General features: G+C 42.4%; 1 long non-coding RNA gene across 4 annotated transcripts in view; it reads right to left on the reverse strand.

Moving 5' to 3' along the window:
• Positions 1-65: 65 nt before the first annotated feature.
• The window catches only part of LOC113626058 (uncharacterized), a 48,763-nt gene continuing 34,430 nt past the window's right edge, over positions 66-14,398 (reverse strand). For all 4 annotated transcript variants that reach the window (XR_003435005.1, XR_003435006.1, XR_003435004.1 and 1 more), the window contains exon 4: positions 66-175. This is a non-coding gene — a long non-coding RNA (uncharacterized LOC113626058). The remainder of the gene's footprint in view (positions 176-14,398) is intronic.

The following is a 14,398-nucleotide window of genomic DNA, read 5'->3' on the forward strand; positions in this document are numbered from 1 at the left end:
TTACCTGTGAACTGCGCTTGGAAAGTGGAAGAGCGTTAGATACGGATGGCAAAGGTCAGGCAGTCAGCAGCATTTGTAAGGTAACTGCTGTACGTTACTCAGCTCCATTACTTTCTGTTCTTATACACGGTGGCCTGTAGGATGGTGTCTTCTCATCAGTCACGAGCAGAGAAAGCTGAGGAGGACAGAAAAAGATCATGTACCTTAAAACGCTTTCTTTGATCCTCTATTCTCTGGGTTTCCAGAGAAAATGTAAGCAAGAGTGACCACATTTTTGAAGTCTTACTTGAGGCTAGAATAATACACAGTGGGTTTCTAAGAGCTGAAAATCGTGATCGACATTTAGTATGCCAGACTACCTAGGAATTTCTGAAATGGCCATGTACACGAGTAACAAAACAGTTGGAATGTGTAGGGATGTGAACACAGTTTTACAGTCTGTCGTCTAGACTTGCGGACTCCCCACGGTAGGTAGGAGAGCCCAAAGGGAACTGGGGAAATCAGCCACAAATAAGGTGGGTTGTAATCAAAGGTTTTTGCTTCTCTTCCTTCTTGGCCATTTGACTTCCTATTAGCATCTTAAAAATCTACTTTATTCTTGATGGTGAGGAACAAGTTTTGTCCTCTGGAGGAAGCATGGCACAGTGATTGAGGGCTTGGGTTCTGGCATTGGGACTGGTGGGTTTAAACTTTAAACCCAGACCAAGCACTTATCGGCTGTGTGAGTTTGGACGAATAACCTACCTTTCTCAGTTTGAGTTTCGTCCCTGGTAAAATGGAATTGACATACTAACTTTATAGGGTTGATGAGGATAAATGAGATAACTCAGGAAACTCGTTTTGCTGTCATGATGGTACCTGGGAAATACTGAGAGTCCTCTTGCCATTATTATTATTATGTTAAAGTTATGAGTATGTGAAGCTGTACAGACCTTATAAAAGGTTCAGTTTTCTCCCATGATCTTATTACTACCATCATGCTCTTGTGATATTTTATGATAGTCTTTAAAGCACCCATTCTAGTTAATTCTTTGAGTATATTTTACACTATTTGATGGTAGTTATAACTGTGTACATTTGAATAAAATCATTTCTAACCATAAAATTTCTCCATTGCACAAAATGTCATTCTAGAACTTTCAAACATATTCTATTCTGAGAATATTTGACACAGTATGTCCGCTTTCATTGTGACTTACCCTCCTACCTAGAATCGAATTTCTTGATTATTATTTTAGCAAGCATTCCTTTACGTTTTTTTTTTTAAGGTTTGTGTTATTGGCATACCTACCTCATATTTGAGGATTAGGAGAAACTTGGAAAGGTCATCCAGCCAATTCATCTAATTTCAGAAAGGACCACTATTAAGCCACCCTATCAGATGAAAAACTGTTTGTAGAATCAGAGAAGGAATTCCATAACTTCCCTTAGTAAGCCGTTACGGGGAATGACAAGCCTGTCATTTGTGGTACAGTGGAAGCCACAGCGGGGCACACGCGCACTGTATTACAAACAAGGCAGAGAAAGGGTGGCATTTGTTAGCCCTAAATTTTTCTATGCATTTCATCTTAGTTTGAACTGCTTTTAAGTGTTATAAATATAGTCATAAAAAGCATTAGAAAACCTCCCTTGTGTTTCTTATGTTGTTGTACCATTGGCTATGATATAGAGACCAATTTCCAAGGTATTATTTACCTTTATTTCTGTTATTTGCTACACTGGAAGCTGTATAATATAGTAAAAGATTTGTGGCCTTAAAAAAAAAATTAATGCTCACTTTTATTAAGCTCAAAAATGCCATCGCTCCTTCCCACCTGTACTTCTACTGTGCTGGACCCCTAACCTGGTCAAAAGTACAGGTTTAGATACCCGCAGAGTCAAATCTCAGCTTTGTCACTAACCAGCCATATGATTGGGGCGCAGGTTATTTCTCCTCTGTATGCACCAGTTTCCTCATCTGTAAAATTAGGGTAAGAATAGCTGCTTTACAGAGTTGTTGAAATAATTAAATGAGATACTGTATTTAAATTGCTTGGCACTCAGTAATTGGTAGGTGTTGTTAGAAATGTTACAGTAGGCACTCTTTGTTTTACAAAACAGATTCTCGTCATTTAATTTTAGTTTGGCCAGACTACTTAGTCTCCCTGTGCCTCAGTTTCCTTATTATTAAAGGGGTTGACAATGGTGTTCACCCAGAGTTCCTGAAATGACTAGGTTAGTTAATACACAGAGTACCTGAACGTAGTAAGTGCTAAATAAATATTTAACGATGGAGAGTTGCTACCTCTTAGAGTTGTTGTAAGGATTAAATGAGTTCATCTTCCTCTGTCTTAAAAGGGTAATTCTTTTCTGAAAATAAACCTGACTTCGCTTTTGTCAAAAGCATAATTACCATTAATTTCCGTAGGTGGGTAAAAATGTGCTGTGTTCCAAACTGAGCTCCAAAATTGACAGACATTTTGCTAAAACAATACCAAATTTCAATAAAATGACTGCACTTTCTTGTACAGGTACAGCCGCAGTTAACAGTAGCTATCACAGTGCAACCTAGCAGGGAATTGTCTCTTCATAATCACCAGGATGGCTATTACCTCTTTCCCTAAGCTCTTGTGGCTATTACCCAGTATACACTGAGGACAAAAGCTCATGAACCACATACATGTGATCCTCAGTGTTTATGTTATTAAGTCTTTAATGCAGGAAGAAAACAAAACAGGAAGAATCAGTGACAACAATTCTAACATGGCACTCATCCAGCAGATTGCCGTCATAGAAGTCACGATGCTACTGCCAAGAACTGGTAAACTGCAAGGGCTTCGAGAAGAGAAGCAACTCCTGTGGTCTATACGTCCATGCAGATGGTGGAGCTCAGCTGCTCCTGGGCAGTCCACGTGGGGCTTCACAAGCACAAATGCTTCCTAAGGCAAACTTTATGACACTCCTCATAAAGTCCAGTTCTCCTCACCTAAGGGGTACATCTTGGGGTGCCACTGTGACCCATGTAGTGTGTTAGAAAACTCACTAAATGTCAGCGTCATTATTCAGGGAAGACTTGGAAAATGATGAGCAAGTCGAAATTTTCCTTGAAAAAGAACCTTCAGAATGAGACTCTAGACTAGTTGGCTTTCTTTCCTTCGTTGTAGTATTTTGGTTACTTGGTTACTAAATTTATGAACTTTTAAAACCCATGCAACATGAATTTGTAATTCCTGCCCCATGAGGTTTATGTAAGTACACTTTTTGGTCATTAGTGGTATGTTTGATAACAGAATATTAGAATGGCACAAAAGCTGTTATACAATATTGGATGCTTTTTTTTGATTCCAGAAAAAATTCAACTTGGTCATGTAAAATGTAGATGATGCTATTGTGAGTCAAAGTACATTAATATTTACCTGAAAATTGATGCATAGAGGTGCCCTGGGGGCAGATAATTTTGCTGAGCCCCCTCAGCTTCTTGACAGAACGGGGTGAGGGCACATCTAAGTCGGTAAACTATTCTACTCTCAGCAAGTCTAAATGCTTAATCAGTTAATGCTGCTTTTAACCAACACAGAGGCAATCATGCAACCTCGTCCTCAAAGCTCTGTACCGTCCACCTGGCTGATCTGAGGTATGGTTAGAATTCTACAGAGGGATATCTTACGATGATATCTTAAAGCCATTTATTGGGCCCATGTTTTGGTGGCAAATCTTGTTACATGTGGAACCTAACTATTCAAGGATCAACACTGCCTTCTTATGAATAGAGTCACTTTTGCACCCAAATTTTGTTGACTCAGGATTCCGTCACATCAGGCAGGACCACAGACCCCTCAAGTACTTTTGGAAGTTCTAGGGGTTCCTCACTGATTCACCAACAAGCTTAATTCTTGGGTGCAGCTTACTCCCCACAGGCTTCTGTTGGGCTCCACTGTTGTAGCTGCCGCTGTTCCTGTAGGAGAACGCTGCCCTGCTTAGATGGTCCCAAACCGTGAAACTCCTAAGTTGCCGAAATAGTGCGTGTTCACAGAGCACAGGATCCCTGCCTCTCCTCTCACAGGGGCTGGTCCATAGGGCTGGGGTCGGGACCCACTACCACAGCATCTCTCATTGAGCTCAGCTCTCCTGTCTCTTCCCCCAGCATACAAGCCCACAATCTCTGCAGAAAACTTCCCCCACACAAGCCCCCTTTTCAAAATGTCTGTCAACCCCTGCAAAGATGCCTGGGTAGTTGGCAGTCTCTCCTTGTCTGGCAGTATCATCTTCAGTTGAGTCGTGATCTCCCAGCTTCACATATATATGATTGCTAATATTCTATCAACAACCGCTTAAAGGTATTATGACTCCCATTTTACAGGAAAAGGGATTGAGCAATAGGAATATTAAGAAATTTGTCTAAATTCACTGAGCCTAAATGTGATACATTATATACATTAGATTTAAAAAAATACTATTTTCCAGTTGCTCAGAGTACCTTATGAACCTTATTTCATACTTTCCATAAGATAGTTCAGGTATTATCTTTATTTATGGATGCCTCTGTGGTATAGAATGGGTAAGGGATTTGTACCTAATTCAGATGGTAAGATCCTGCTCAGTATGTTATCTTTAAGGCCTTTCTTCTCTGTAACCTCATATATCTTAGATTTTGCTCTTTTGGAGAATGGTGCCTCAAGGTATTTCTTTTCCAGTAGGCTTTTCTGCTTATGGTTGAAGATAATATTTTAGACATTACAAAACAAAACTTAACGTCAGCTCTGTATTAGCCAGGACTCTTGTCCAGAAATGACAGAAACCTACTAGCTTGGGCAAAAAGAGGAATTTATTGGCTCATCTAATCATTCAGGGAGAAGCATAGGGGTGCAGCAAGCTTCAGGGCCACAAACAAAGCTAGGATTCTCCATCGCTTCCTCTCTGTGTTTTGACATCATTCTCCACGTAGCTGGAGAACTAGCAACCGGCGGCACTCAGGTCCAGGGGAAGGGCTTCCCCTGTCTCCAGAGATCCAGCTCTGAGAGTCTTGGGGAAACACTCAGACTGGCCTGCCCGACAAGTCATAGGTCTGTCTCCGTGGCCAGTGGTGTGGGGTGTTATGATGTTATGACTGACTGGAAACTTCTGGAGTCAGGGGAAGACCCATTGTCCAAGATAAGTGAGTTGCTAGTCACAGAATAAAGTAGAATGCCAGGCAGACAAAACAAATGTCTGCTAAACATGCTTTAATCTGTTTTGGAATAAAGTGAGATATAAATAAATGAGTGTTATTGATGTATTATTGTAAAGTGTGATCTTCATGAAAAGGTTTAACTACTTAATTATTAATATACCACCAGAACACACAAGTGAAGTTCATATAGCCAGCTGTCACTTATCTTCAAACTTATGTGAGTACTCTAACACTCATTTATTGAAAATATCTTTCCCTAATCCAGTTTTCCAAATACTTCCCCTAGGTTATTTTTACCCTTCCTTATAGTGAAGATGCATCTGAAAACAGGAAAAGATCAGTAGCCTAAACAGGAATGGTTAAACAAAGTATGGTATTGTTTAGGTATTATTTCCCTTTTATGTCTAGCTGATTAATAGGATATTTTAGAGTTATTTTAACCTAACCACCCCCTTTATACAGAAAAAGAAGAGGAAGGAGGGGGAGAGAGAGGGGGTAAGAGGAGGAGGAGGGGCTGTGACAGAGGTCTTTTATTTTATTTTATTTTTTTGCGGTACGCGGGCCTCTCACTGTTGCCTCCTCTCCCGTTGCGGAGCACAGGCTCCGGACGCGCAGGCTCAGCGGCCATGGCTCACGGGCCCAGCCGCTCCGCGGCATGTGGGATCTTCCCGGACCGGGGCACGAACCCATATCCCCTGCATCAGCAGGCGGACTCTCAACCACTGTGCCACCAGGGAAGCCCAACAGAGGTCTTTTGATTGCATGGTTGACCTACTCAAGACAAACTCAAGAGAAGACAGACTTATTTGAAATGTAGAGGTCTCCTGAAAATCCAAAGACAGGAGCCTTCAAGAAGGCTTCAAACTTCAGCCTTCAAGAATGGAGGCAATAAAGACTCTGATTTTAAACTCTGACATGTAAAGAACTCGGGAATCTCTACTCCCATCCTTCCAACTTAGAAAAAGCCAGTCAAATTGAGAGTCAATGACTTTTCTTGGACCCGGAGAGAAACCACAACCCCAAAATCTGGACAGACACGTGCATCCGGAGAGTCGGTCGAGATCTGCCTGCCTGGAGCAGAGACCTTTGGGGCCGTAAACTGGTGGGGACACTAAAGTGGTTATTTTGCAGAACTACTGAAGTCTGAGTGTGAACTAATAGGAGAGTGAGAAACTCCTGAGGGCCGCGGTCTTACGGGAGCCCCCCACTTGCGTGGGCTTTTACTTCGAGAAACCGTGTTGTCACGAAGCGAAGATGCGAGAAAAACCCCTCATGACCCCAGCAGGAGCCGGTGAAGAGTAATCATGTGTAAAACTCCAGAGCCTTCTCCGTAAGACCTACTCTGCAGGAAAAAGGACGTTGCTAGCGCCTTATCCCAGCTGGGGCAAGGGCATTCCTCCCACTCCATCCCGCCTAGTGCTTTTTTTCTCACCTAAAGTGGGGAGGGGGACATCGTCAACAGGGGTCGGGGTTTTAAGGAAATATTGAACAGATTGGAAACTCTGTAGCCAGCGAATGGAATAAGAAGTAGGGGTGGGAGAAGCTACACTGCTGGAGAAAGGCTTGTAAAGATCAAAGCCCAGGGACGCAGGACCACTTAACAGACTGACATTGAATCAGAAGATTATGAAATTCTGCTTCCCCAACACGTGGCCAGCACACTAACAGGGCTCCAATATAATGACAAGATTACAGTTGAAAGTCGCAAGACACAGACTCTCTGAGGAGGGCTACTCAGGGAAGCCCAAAGTCGAGGCGGGGAGACAAAAGCAGGGATGCTAGAGGGATCTGAAGCCTCTGGCACTTCCAGCAACCATTACATGTACCCCAACCCTTAGATTAGCAAACATCCTCACGCTAAAGGCCTATTTACCTCAGTTCCTGCTACTTGATACGTCATGTCTGGATTTCAGCCAAAAATTACAAGGGAGGCCAAAAGGCAAGACAAAAAATTGTCTTTTTTGTTTTTAATGATGTCTTATTTTTTTTAATTTTCTTTTATTTATTTTTTGTCTGTGCCATGTGGGCATGTGGGATCTTAGTTCCCTGACCAAGGATCGAACCCAGTCCCCCTGCATTGGGAGCACAGAGTCTTACCCACTGGACCACCAGGGAAGTCCCGAAAAAACACAGTCTTAATCATCAGAACCAGAGTCAGAGATGCATAGATGTTCGAATGATCAAACAAGGAATTTAAAATAACTATGATTAATATATTAAAGGCCCTAAAGAAAAAAATAGATGACAGGCAAGAACAGATGGGTGATGTAAGTGGAGAGATGGAAACTCTGAAAGAATCTAGCAAAGAATTTTGCTAGAAATCAAAACACTGTAACAGACACGAAGAGTGCATTCAATGGGCTCATCTGTAGATTTGACACAGCCAAGAAAAAGGATCAGTGAGCTTGGAAATAGGCCATTAGACACTTCACAAACTGAAATTCAAGATAAAAAAAGAATGAAGAAATAAAACAGAACATCCAAGGACTGTGGACCAATTTCAAAAGATGAAACATACAAGTCATCGGAATACTGGAAGAAGAGAGAGAAGAATTATTTCAAGTAATAATGCCTGACGGCTATCCAAAATTAATGACAAAAGCCAAACCACAGATCTGGGAAGCTTAGACAACACCAAAGAGGAGGAATACCAAAAAGAAAAACCCACACGTTACCGTATCATATTCAAACTGCAGAAAACCAAAGAGAAAAAGAATGGAGTCAACTCTCACATATGAACCAGGAAATTTCAGTCATGACAGTTCTGCTTTTCTCTGTACCATTCTAGACTTTATGACTGTTTTCCATGAAGACCATCAAGGGCCTTTCTAGCCCCAGTTTTATCTCATTATTTTACAGCTCTAGTTCTTCCTTTAACACTTCCTAGTTTCTTGTTTCCCAATTTCAAATTCTTGACAGAATTATGATTGGCCTGTTCATCTTTTGGAGGCAATAGAAGTCACTGAAGGAAGTCTCTGGGTGGGTTTCCCAGAATCAGTTGCCCACCTCAATCTGTGTTTCAGAGGGTGGAATAACGTATAAATGTGGTTCCTTCTTACTCAGCAAGGACAGTTTGTAAGGCACTGTTTCTTGGTGCTTGTGGGTGGGGTAGGCAATGATGTATACTTCCACTATAGAACAAATTACTAGGTGGATAAAGGAGTTTCAGAGGGGTGAGGTGATTTGCTGAATCAGCCAGTATGACTCAAGACTCAAACCTACCTCTTACTAACTCTTTACTCAGTGATCTATTACATGGATTAGAAGCAAGCGATTAAGAAAAATATATTGCCTATTGACCATAATCTTTTAAATTATTCCTGCTCTTCCTTAGAATGTTATCAGTCTTTTTAATTCTAGAAATGTCATTATTTACTAACAATCTGCTGCAATACTACATCTTTATTTAGGATAAACATCTAAGAAGTCACACCACCTCTTTTTAAGACCAGTGCCGTTGCCGGTTCCAGAAATTTTCGTCCCACTAGCTCCAGTCACTTGGGGCCCTTGGCATAATAGAGGACCCAGACACCATTTTACTCAGTGACTCTCAGAACATCTTATTGCCCCTGTGGTATCTATCATACACCCTCATTGTTGTTATGATTTGAATCGTGTCCTCCTAAAAAGGTATTTGGAAGGCCTAACCCCCAGCATCTCAGAATGTGATCTTATTTGGAAATAAGATTGTTGCAGGCGTGATTAGCCAAGAGGAGGTCATGTTGGAGGTGGATGGGCCCCAATCCAATGTGACTGGTGTCCTCCTAGGAAGACAGTCACGTGGAGGCAGAGACACACAGGGCGAATGCTGTGTGACGAGAAAGGCAGAAACTGGAGAGACGCAGTTGCGAGCCAAAAGATGCCAGAGATCCCCGGGAAGCCACCGGAAGCTAGAAGAGGCAAGGAAGGATCCTCCTATGTGTTCCAGAAGCAGAAGGAGCCTGAGTCCTGCTGACACCTTGATTTCAGACTCAGCCTCCAGACCTGAGACATTACATTTCTGTTGTTTTAAGCCACCGAGTTTGTGGTACTTTATTAAGGCAGCCCCAGCAAACTGATATAATCGTCAACTGCTGTCCGAGCCTAACACAAAGAGGGAAAGTTCTGCAAAGCTTTTACTGCACTCCCCCTCCACCTCAGCTAAGAATATAGTCTTCACCTTCCAAGTCTGCCTTCCCTCAGTACAATGAAAATGCATAAAAGGAAAGGAACACAAAAGATTCCTAGTGTTTCTCTTGTCAAGATACCTTGCTTTGGTTTATGTTCCACAGTTTCTACCATATCTTGCCATTGAACTCGGTATCCAGCTTTGACTATCCCAGAGGACCTAGAGTGTACAAGTCTGTGAGGCGGGCTTCCTGTAAGAGGGAGCGGGGATATTACAGAGGCATCCTAAAACACTTAGCCATGAGCAACGGTAAAGCGATCACGAAATGTCTGGCTGCTCCAGGGTATTCTGCCTGGAGGAGAGAATGTGTGAAACCCCCCGGGAAGTGTGGGAGGTCTGGAGTATATAAAAGCGCTGTGCTCTTATAAACTCACTCTGGTTCTATTCAAATTTTTATCATGTGCATTAAGCTTCTAGCATCATGCCCTATCATATGGTATTTGCAATATGAATTTTTAGCTCAAAATAATTTCACCTGAATAATCTGCTGAAAAATTGTACTGGGTATTTGCATCTCAGAACAACAACAAAAGTTAGTTCACTGTATGTGGTTTGCGTACTTCCCAATATTTATGAAGTGTACCCAATTAAACTTGTATGCTGTTTATGCTGCCTTTTTACACCATTCTCTACTTAAATAGCTCTTGATTAGTGAACGAATCCTAATCAGGGTGGCAGGAAAAATGCCATCGGTATATCATACATCATTGTATTTGTAGGAAGTAGGCTAATATGGCGCAAAATAACAAGTGCTGTTGTTCAGTGGCCCAGAGTAGATGCACAATAAATATTAATTGAATGAATGGATGAGTGAACAGCTTCTGAGCAAAGCTCATACGTAGCCACAGGGACAAAGAGACATAGCTACATATTGAACAGTCCTTACAAAGAACGGCACATGAAAGGGCACGAATACATTGAATTAATCCAATTCTCCGGAGCACCCTAAAATTGCATTTATTGGGATACCTACAATTTTGTAAGACAAAAATGTGGTTGACTGTCTCTTAGCTCAAGGCATAACCCCGGAAATGCAGAAACAGGGCTATAAATGCCTGTGCACGTTATAAATGTGCCGCTGTTCAGATTAAGTGTCCAAAGGAGGTGGGGTGGAGTATTAACCTTGATCATTCTAGGGCTAGGGTAGCCTTTTCCCAGGTCTTGTGCACATTCATTCCTGTGCATCCCTAAAACCTGTGGACCCCAAATCAGCATGTGGTGTGATTCAGTAACAGAAAAAAGGAAGTAGAACTTAGATTCCTATTTGACTTAGCCAACAACATAGGCAAATAACCCCCCTTGGAGACCAGAGAGAGAATGAAGGGTCTGTCAGTTAAATCCTAGGATTTCTCTTCTGGTCTTTGCTCACCGAAAAAACATGCATTAACTGATCATTTTAGCAACTTTATTTCATGCCTTCCACCCACTCCTGCCATGACCTCCAGGTAGGATTCAACTTGTTTAAAGCTATGAGGAGTTCATCTACCTATTATTTGTCTTCAAGCATTTAGAAACTCTAATCCACTAAGATTAATCTCGTTTGGGGGAATTCCCTGGTGGTCCAGTGGTTAGGACACTGCACTTTTCACTGCTGAGGGTGCAGGTTCAATCCCTGGTCAGGGAACTAAGATCCTGTAAGCTGCGCAGCACCGCCAAAAATAAAATAAAATAAAATACAAAAAAAGAGGACTTCCCTGGTGGTGCAGTGGTTAAGAATCCACCTGCCAATGCAGGGGACACGGGTTTGAGCCCTGGTCCGGGAAGATCCCACATGCCGCAGAGCCACTAAGCCTGTGAGCCACAACTACTGAGCCCACATGCCACAACTACTGAAGCCCGCGCACCTAGAGCCCGTGCTCTGCAACAAGAGAAACCACCGCAATGAGAAGCCTGTGCACCACAATGAAGAGTAGCCCCTGCTCGCTGCAACTAGAGAAAGCCCATGCGCAGCAACGAAGACCCAACCCAGCAAAAAATAAATAAATTAAAAAAAAAAAAAAAAGAGATTGATCTCTTTTTAACAGAGAATTTTTTTTAGAATCCCAGTTAGGAACTATGCGTGGGTAATTGGCTTCCTAGAATCTCTCTTCTCATCTTGGAAAATTTCGGGGGTTGCAAGGGTTTTTCATATTAATATTTAATTGACAATATTTGATGCATCATTCTTAAACTTGATCTCAGAATCTTCAAAGTATTAAATTATGTGTGTAACAGGAGGCCCGTATACCTCTTTCCTCATAAACAAGTCTATGGACCTCAGCTTGGGAACACAAAGTAGTTGTTCATTTAGAAAAATAAGAACTTGGGCTTCCCTGGTGGCGCAGTGATTGAGAGTCCACCTGCCGATGCAGGGGACACGGGTTCGTGCCCCGGTCCAGGAAGATCCCACATGCTGCGGAACGGCTGGGCCCGTGAGCCATGGCTGCTGAGCCTGCGCGTCCGGAGCCTGTGCTGCGCAATGGAAGAGGCCACCAACAGTGAGAGGCCCGAGTACCACAGAAAAAAAAAACAAAAAAAACCCCCTAAAACTCATTGGTCTTTTCTGCAGGGCATATTTATTAGGTCATCGATTAGAAGCTTCTCTGAATATGAAAATTATTACTATGTAAATTGTTGGGGATGCTTTTGGACTGGGTTGATGGGGAAGGCAGTAGTCAGCAGGTGCGGGACCAGACAAAGGGTGCGGGGTGGGCACTGGGGAGAGATGGGGGAAGGTGACAGATAAGGAGAGTAAAGCAAGTTAAAGATGCAGTAGTTTTAATAGTCTAAAGAGTCCAGCCTCTGCAGTCACACTGCCTGAGTTTCAACACCAGTTTTCCCGCTTCCTGGCAGTGTGATGTTGGGCAGACATTTGGTGGATCACTTTCTTCCTCTGTAAAATGGGGATAAAAACAGTACCTTCGGGGCTTCCCTGGTGGCGCAGTGGCTGAGAGTCCACCTGCCGATGCAGCGGACACGGGTTCGTGCCCCGGTCTGGGAGGATCCCACATGCCGCGGAGCGGCTGGGCCTGTGAGCCATGGCCGCTGAGCCTGCGTGTCCAGAGCCTGTGCTCCTCAATGGGAGAGGCCACAACAGTGAGAGGCCCGCCTACCAAAGAAACAAAAAAACAAAAAACCCAGTACCTTCCTCATAGGGTTGTTGTTGTGGGGATTAAATGAGTTATTGTATATAAAGGGCTTAGAAGAGTATCTAGAACATATAAATACTTGCTTCTGTTGTCACCAATTATTATTATCCTATACATGAGACTCTCCCAAGATTCAAGTTACTTGAGTAGGACTTTGAAATACCTTTTAGGATATTCTTCTAAATGACTTTTGATTATCCTAATAATGGTTCTATCTGAGATTAAGAGTGTTGTCCAAGCAGAATGGTACGGCAATGGCTTAATTTTATAACAGAGGAAAGATGGGCCTGTTCAGCTTGTGAGTCTACTTCCCGCAACACTCACCTTGAGTGAATCCAAGAAATCAGCTATCGCTTGCTATATGCTGTTTATCCCAGGACGTACCCGCTATGAGATCTCAAAAGCCTCGACCATTATTATGGCTCATTTTTTTAATTACAATTATTGTGAGTCTTTTTGTTTGTTTCTTTGAGAGTGTGAGACACAATTTGTGGATTACTTCCTTTATCAACTCAGACAGGGCTTCCTTGGAAAACAGCATCCATTAACTCAACTTTCCTCACTTTGGGGTCCACAATATACCTGATCTATTTCTATTTCCCTATTCTCTATTCCCCACCAACACACACACACACACGCACACACACACACACCCCTGAAGACCTTGTGCTTTATTTTCTCCTTTCCCTTGACTATGCACCCAGAACTAGAGGGAGAGAAAGTCTAAGAAGCATCATATTTGATTGAACTGACTCCAGTCTTTTTGCCATAGAGTTTCTTGTTTTTGTTTTTTGTTTGCTTTTGTTTTTATGGCCTAGACTCCAGAGAGAACTGGAAGAGAAAAATAAATGTAAACTCAAGAGAGACTCTTTGTAAGATTAGGGAGATTGATTACATATGGATGCATTCCATTTGTTTTCATTTTTGTAAAATAGCGTCTTGGCTCTGATTATGAGTTACATATATTCATTGTAAAACATTTGGAAAATAAAGAAAGGAATGTAAAATATACAAATCACATGCAATCCTCCTACTCAGCTATAAGTACTAACATCTCTGTATAGAGCCCACTAGGCCTTTTCTTATAAATACATACACATACATATACTTTTTTTTTTTTTTTTTTGCGGTACGCGGGCCTCTCTCTGTTGTGGCCTCTCCCATTGTGGAGCACAGGCTCCGGGCGCGCAGGCTTAGCGGCCATGGCTCACGGGCCCAGCCGCTCTGCGGCAAGTGGGATCTTCCCGGACCGGGGAACGAACCCGTGTCCCCTGCATCGGCAGGCGGACGCTCAACCACTGCGCCACCAGGGAAGCCCTGCCCTTCATTTATTTCCATCCAGTTCTGGTTGCAGCTGGCTCCTTGTTTTCTGTGTCTTGTAGACCATGTAGACTGTAGACCACAATTTTTGACAAGTTACTAAAATTTCCAAATGCTACACTTGATAAGCATGAAGAAATTATTGCAAGATCAAGGACTGAGAATTAATATTATTATAACTGACAAGCAGTTATTAACTATAACACATTACGTACGCTCAGTCAGCCGCTGGCCACGCTTATCCAAATACCGGAATTTGGCACCTTATGGGCAGGAGACAGATTCTTGTTGAGATGGAAGCTTAAGTTTCAAATGGGATCTTTTTTCTCAAGAGAATTCTGCTTGTTTTTGGTCTTTCTGTTACTTGGTTTCTCCCTGGGTTTTGTCTTGGAATGGCATCAGTAAGTTTCTGCCTGACATATCTAGTCTCTGGTGATAAAAATCGAAATAGTAGTTACCTGTGTGTGTGTGTGTGTGTGTGTGTGTGTATGTGCTGTTTTGACTGGACACAGAGTGGTGCATCTGGGTGGTAGTCACATAGATGTACACGTATGTCAAGTATATTTGTGTACTTTACTGTTTGAGGTTACGTCTCAATTAAAAAAAAAATACTGCTTGAGTCACCCTCTTGCC

This window comes from Aethalodelphis obliquidens, unplaced genomic scaffold (assembly GCF_003676395.1).
Source record: "Aethalodelphis obliquidens isolate GAN/ISIS:26980383/991018 unplaced genomic scaffold, ASM367639v1 scaffold17, whole genome shotgun sequence".
Classification (NCBI taxonomy): Eukaryota; Metazoa; Chordata; class Mammalia; order Artiodactyla; family Delphinidae; genus Aethalodelphis; species Aethalodelphis obliquidens.